The sequence below is a fragment of the Sorex araneus genome, chromosome 1, assembly GCF_027595985.1.
Source record: "Sorex araneus isolate mSorAra2 chromosome 1, mSorAra2.pri, whole genome shotgun sequence".
In the NCBI taxonomy this organism is placed as follows: domain Eukaryota; kingdom Metazoa; phylum Chordata; class Mammalia; order Eulipotyphla; family Soricidae; genus Sorex; species Sorex araneus.
In genome coordinates, this window is record NC_073302.1 from 167,266,209 (window position 1) to 167,272,381 (window position 6,173).

At 48.6% G+C, this 6,173-nt stretch overlaps 1 pseudogene; it reads right to left on the reverse strand.

Annotated features, from left to right (window-relative positions):
* Positions 1–56: 56 nt before the first annotated feature.
* On the reverse strand, positions 57–2,568 carry LOC101552914 (eukaryotic elongation factor 2 kinase-like; annotated as a pseudogene).
* Between the last annotated feature and the right edge of the window lie 3,605 nt (positions 2,569–6,173).

Here is a 6,173-nt window from a genome sequence, read left to right on the forward strand (position 1 = left end):
CTTCTCCCTCCTCCTTGCCTGCGGGTTGGGCCCAGCAGGGTGGCCCTGCTGGCCAGTTACTCCTCCATCTGGGCCCGGGCCGCCTCCGCCCTCTGCTAGTCCTGGCTAGTCAGCCGGCCTTTCCTGCCTCCCACCGCAGCCTCTGCTGCCTGTGTGTACAGGTCACCTGGCTTCTGGCGTCTTTCTGCAGTCCGCAGCCCCCAGTGGACAGCATCGCTGCCTCCCTGGCCAGCAGGGCATCCCGGGGCTCGGCTTGCAGCCCATCATACTCGCCACCTTCATCACAGTCGATGGTCTCCAGGGCAGTGTGGTACCAATGGAGAGCTGCTCGCCAGTCCCGGGACCTGTCTGGGCCCAGGTTCTGGCCCGCGTCCCCGAGGATCATAGACCGCCGGTCACCGACTTCAGCCACCTTCAGTAAGTAGTCAAAGCCTTTGGCTTTATTCTCTTCCGTCTGCTGCAGAGAGACGTCGGCCAGGGGGTGGTGGGGCAGCTGTGCGCGCATGAGGCCCAGGGCCACGATGGCCCCTGCTCGCCCAGTCCGCCGCCTGCTCCAGGTGGGAGACGGGCTCATCCTTGGGGCAGAAGCGGCCAGCCTCATTGTAGCGCACCAAGGCCAGGTGGACCTTCCCCAAATGGCCTTCCCGATCTTCTTCTCCAGGTCCAGAGCGTTCAGCCTCTGCAGCTCCAGGCCAGTGGCTGAGGGCCCGGGCCGGTGCAGGCCGGAGGAATTGAGGAGGTTCCACTTCTCCACGCTGACCCACCCTGAGCTGCCCAGGCTGTCTTCGTCTGACTCGGACCTCTGATGGCCATTTGACGGACCATGTTCTCGGGGCTCCAGGTCATCGAGCTCACCCCGCTTCTCGCTGGGGTATCCGCTGTCCCCACTGTTCTCAGAATCCCGGTGGTTGTCCAGGTTCTCCTGGTCATGGAGTGCCAGGTTATCCAGGTCGTTGAACGCAGGCCAGTGGAGCTGGTCCAGCTTCTGGCCATAGGGGGTGGCCACAGACGGGGAGGAAGGCAGAGAGTCAAAGGTCACATCACTCAAGTTCTCATATCCAGAGGTCTCTGAAAGGCGCCCGAGAGGGGCCGGCTCCCAGAGAGGGTCCTGATGAGGGGGTTCCCACACTTTTCCTCGGTCCCCCTCAAGATGGTCTTGGCTGATTGCAGCAGCTCAGTGCTCTGGTTCACCGCGTCCCTTTCCCTGGGAGCACGGTCGAAGGGTGCCAGGCCCATGCTCTGGCAGATGCGGTTGCAGGCGTGAGAGTGGAAGAAGAGCGCCATGCCGTGGACAGCCAGGTTGCCGTCTCCGAAGTCAGTGCCCATCTCATTGTGGATCTGCGGGTCAGTGTAGAGGTCGCCCACACCCTGGATGTCCACCACGATCAGCTGATGGTCGGAGTGCTCAAATGTGGAGTGGCTGAAGGCCTGTGGGGTCAGGTGCACATTGTCGTTGTGGACAAAGCCCGAGTTGGAGTTGTACTTGATGTACTTGCCCTCGATGTAATGCTCCAGGTGAAACAGGCCATCCAGGCCTCCCCGTCAGCTCCACCACGCACATCTGCATGATGTCTACCTGTTTGCGGGACTTGTGCCGACTGTTCTCCTCTCCCCAGAGCTTGGCCTCCATCTGCAGATGCACGTCCTCAAAGTAGACACCTCTATCCACAGATTCGATGTAGCTCTTGGCCACGTGGTTGGATGCCCCTTTCCACTGCTGGATGTGCAGGGAGTTGGAAAGCTTCTTCGTCCAGAAACGCTCCTGCATGGCTCCAGGGCCAAAGGGCTGAGCTGCCGTCTTGATCAGAACTTCATCTTCCAGCCACTCCCTGGTCACAGCATTGTACCTGTGACGCTTGGCATTTTTGTGGGCATGTCCTCCAGGTGGAGTTCAGCCCAGGGGTCTGGCATGTGCTTGGCCTTCTCCATCGCATGCTCTCAGGCCTCCTTAAAGTGGAAGGACCTGCCAGGGGACCCGATGGAGCCATAGGGCTCACTTTTTATTTGGTTGCTGCAGTAGAGGTCAGCCTTGGCATTAGCATTCTGGTGAGGGCCCGGGTCCTCAGTGATGGGGCAGATAAAGAAACCTTCCTTGTCATCACTGTCTGCATCAGTTTCCCCATTGTGGCTGGTCCGACTGCCATCAATTCCATCCAAGTGGAAGATGAGGTCTTCCTCTGCCATGATCTCGAGGCCTGTGTTATCAAAGGCTGCGCGGTCCAACGATAGTTAGTGGGCAAATGCAGTGGTGAGGGGCCTGGCCCGGGCAGACGGGCAGAGGCTCTCCTGGCCTGGTGCTCCAGGGTGCACTCGGGGAGGCTCCCTGACAGTGCCTGGGAGTGAGGCGTGCCAGCCGGTGGCCCTGGAGGGGAGGAACTGCAGCACAGCGGGGCGCTCGGGGCTCAGGTGCCCTCGGGTGTGGAACTTCTTGTACTGATAATTATATGACATACATTTATTGCATTTGTTATTGTCAAAGGTCTCCTGAACCCTCCCAGGAATGACCCCTGAGCACAGATCCAGGAATAGCCCCTAAGACCACCCGCCCTCCAAAAAAGTGTTACTAAAAAGTAAGTACAATTCAGCATCCCAAACACTCAAATATGTTGTAAGATTTTATGATAAATGTTAATGCCAAATTTGGTTTTGATTCTCCTTTGTTAAGGAATAGTATGATGTGTTTTATATCAACTCCATTTAATATTTTATTTATAACCTAAAATAAAATAATCTATAATTATGTTATTTACCCATAGACATCTCTACTAACATTCTGGTACATTACCCCTCTGTGTACGACTGTGAATATACTACTTCCAATATATGGAATACTTCTTTATGTAGTTCTTAGAGTATATAAGAGTTGAAGTAAATCACTGAGAATTGGGGCTGGAGTATATAAGAGTTGAAGTAAATCACTGAGAATTGGGGCTGGAGAGATATTATAGTGGGCTCAGTGGGCTGACCCAGGTTCCATCCTAGCACTGCATATGGTTTCCCGAGCCCTTCCAAGAATCCCTGAGCACAGATCCAGGAATAGCCCCTAAGTACGTCCAGGTATACATTGCCCTCAACCCCCCAAAAAAAAAATTACTAAAAATTAAGTATAATTCAACATGTTAAAGAGAAAGCCTTTGTCAAATCATTTTCAAATTTAGATGTACTCATCCTGTTAGTAGACTAGATACTGTAAAGAAGAAACCAAAGGATAAGCTAGAGTGAGTCCCTGAAATAAAAAATGAGCAGCATAACCCTAGATAACTAAATTAACCTCTTTCTTTGTTGTCATTATATATTGTTTTTTGTTTGCTTGTTTTGGGCCCACATCCAGTGGTATTCAGGACTTACTCCTGGCTCTGTGCTTAGGGAACATATGGGATGCCGAGGATCTAACTTGGGTGGGTTGGCTGTGTGCAAGCACTCTGTCCACTGTACTATCTCTCCACCGCCCCCCCCCCCCCAGCTGAACCTCTTCAGTGTTAAGGCGTCTTTCTTGGCTGGGGCCAGAGAGACAGTACAGGAAGTAAGACGCTTGCCTTTTACGCACCATTGCTTTGGCCCAAATACACACCCTCCCCCCCCCCACTCCACCCTCAGAAAAGAAGCATTTCTTTCCTGGTACTGAGAAGATAACTATCAAAGATTTTTATATCTTATCTATTCACCTGTGATAGTATCATGGTATATAACCTCACAGGGTAAATGTTTTAATTAAGTTTTTAGTTGTATATTGTTTTTATTACCCAGTGTACCATGTGCAATTTCTAGACCAAGCCTGTTTGCAAACTGTGACAGGTCATCATTTTCTGTATATCTCCAGTGGCAGAATTGGTATTGCTTATCTCAGCAAAAACAGTTTAGTGGAAAAAGTAATAGCAGTGGTTAACTTCCTAATGTTTATACTTTTTGAAGTGCTTGAGTTTTTAAAAATATGATGATGTTTAAAACTTTAGTAGATGCTACATAAAACTTCATTGACCAATTGAAGCTAGACACATCTTTAAGGATGAAATGCCACTGACCAAGAAAGTTGTAGCAGAGATAAACAAAATGGGACTACATTAAACTAAGAAGCTTCAGCACCTCAAAGGAAATGATGACAAGAATACAAAGATAGCCCACAGACTGGGAGAAATTATTTGCCCACGACTCATCCAACAAAAGTTTAATATCCAGGATATGTAAAGTACTAGTAGAACTCTAGAAGAAATAACATCCAACTGTATAACATCAATGTTGAGTTTTTAATAAACCATGATTTAAACAATAAATAGGATAGAGTGCTTTCCATGAATTTATACCCTCATTAATAATATATTTAAAGTATATTTTCATAAAAACATTCTATTTGCTACTCAGTGTATATACAGAATTTGCTATGGGGTCCTGTGTGCGTATTTATTCATAAGGATAGGTAGAAAGGGGATGCTCTATGCCTGTGTACACTCAACATTTCTGTTATCAGCTCATTTCCCAGAAGACAGCTTTCAGAAAGAATATGCATTTCCATATCTCCTTCTCCCCTTCCCTTCCCTTTGTTGCTGCCATTGTGATAACCAGAGGTTATACACCCTTGATGACGGTGTACACACTTTGTTGTGGCACACACCAGATATTACACGCTTTAGTTTTGGTGCTTGTATATGTTTGTTAGGAGTCATACTCAGTCCTGACTGCAGTGTGTGTACATATTAGTTTTGTTACTTGCACACACTTGGCCATGCACCAGAGATCACATGCTCTGATACAGAGCTGGAGGTTCCAAATAATACTGCCACTCAGACCATGCTCAGGGTATGTGGGCAGTGCTGCCATTTTTCGCACAGAAAATCAGGGTGGAAAGGGAAAATCCCTCCCTGAATGGCACATAGTCGTAGTACAGCTCACAGTCCAGATGCATGTCTGTAAGAAGCCGCTCTAGTTGCCAAAATGGATTAGGAGACCTTTGGATCATAGTCTGTCCGAGCAGAGGGTCTGTTTCTCGAGCAACAGCTCCAGATCTTATCTGGGCCGAGGGCGTGCCGGTACCGCCCCCTTCCCATGATCACCTATGAGCCACAACATTGCAAAGTTCCTACCTCTGGGTAGAAGTCTTAGGGGGTGACTCTCACCACATGGATGATGCTGCCGCCGCCATTTTCTGCGCAGAAAAACAGGGTGGAGAGGGAAAATCCCTCCCCGGGCAGCACATAGTCGTAATACAGCTCACAGTCCAGATGCATGTCTGTAAGAAGCCTCTCTGGGTGCCAGAATGGGTTAGAAGACCTCCAAGAGTAATTCTTGAGTGCAAAGCCAGGAGTAACCCCCAAGCACTGCTGGATGTGGGCCCCCAAACCAAACACAAAAAATTATGCCACCCAGAATGATAGTCTAGGGGTAGGATGCTTACCTTACTCGCAGCAGAGTTGGGTTCAATCCCTGACACCACATTTGGTCTCCCAAGCCCTGCTATAGAATTTACAGCTCATAAAATAGTTACAATAAAGGTTTATGTGCTATAGTTATGTGTTACCATTTATCATTAGGAGTACGGTAGTGTTAGGGAATATTCTTCAGAAGCTCAGAAAGTACTTTCCCAGAGAACTGTGATTCCACTAGGAGAAGATTAAACTCCGAAAGTGTTTGAATAAACAGTATAGAAAAGCAAAGTGGGACCAAAACCTTTTAACTAAGAATACTGAACTGATGGCCCTAATTTAGACACTTGCAAGAATGGAAGGGAGGCCAATAATTCTGTTAGAACAGCAGAAACAATCCTATTTGGGAAAATCAGGATGTATTACAATTTAAGGAGTTTGAACTTTCTTCCTAAAGCCATAAAAAACCCCAAAGGGTGGAGAGGGCAGGAGGGAAACTGAGGATATTGGTGGTGGGAAATTTGCACTGGTGAAGGAACAGGGTATTGGAACATTGTATGACTAAAATTCAATCATGAACAACTTTGTAACTGTATATCTCATTGTTATTCATTAAAAAAAAAATTAACAACCCTGTAGGGTGGGTGGAAGCGCAGCTTAGGACACTTAGCTTGCACACTGCCAACCCATGTTTGATCCCCAGAACCCTTTATGGTTTCCCAAGCCCGCCAGGATTGATTGATCCCCAAGGGTAGATCCAGGAGTAAGCCCTGAGTATCTGTAAGTGTGGCCCCCAAACAAAAACGAAAATAACCT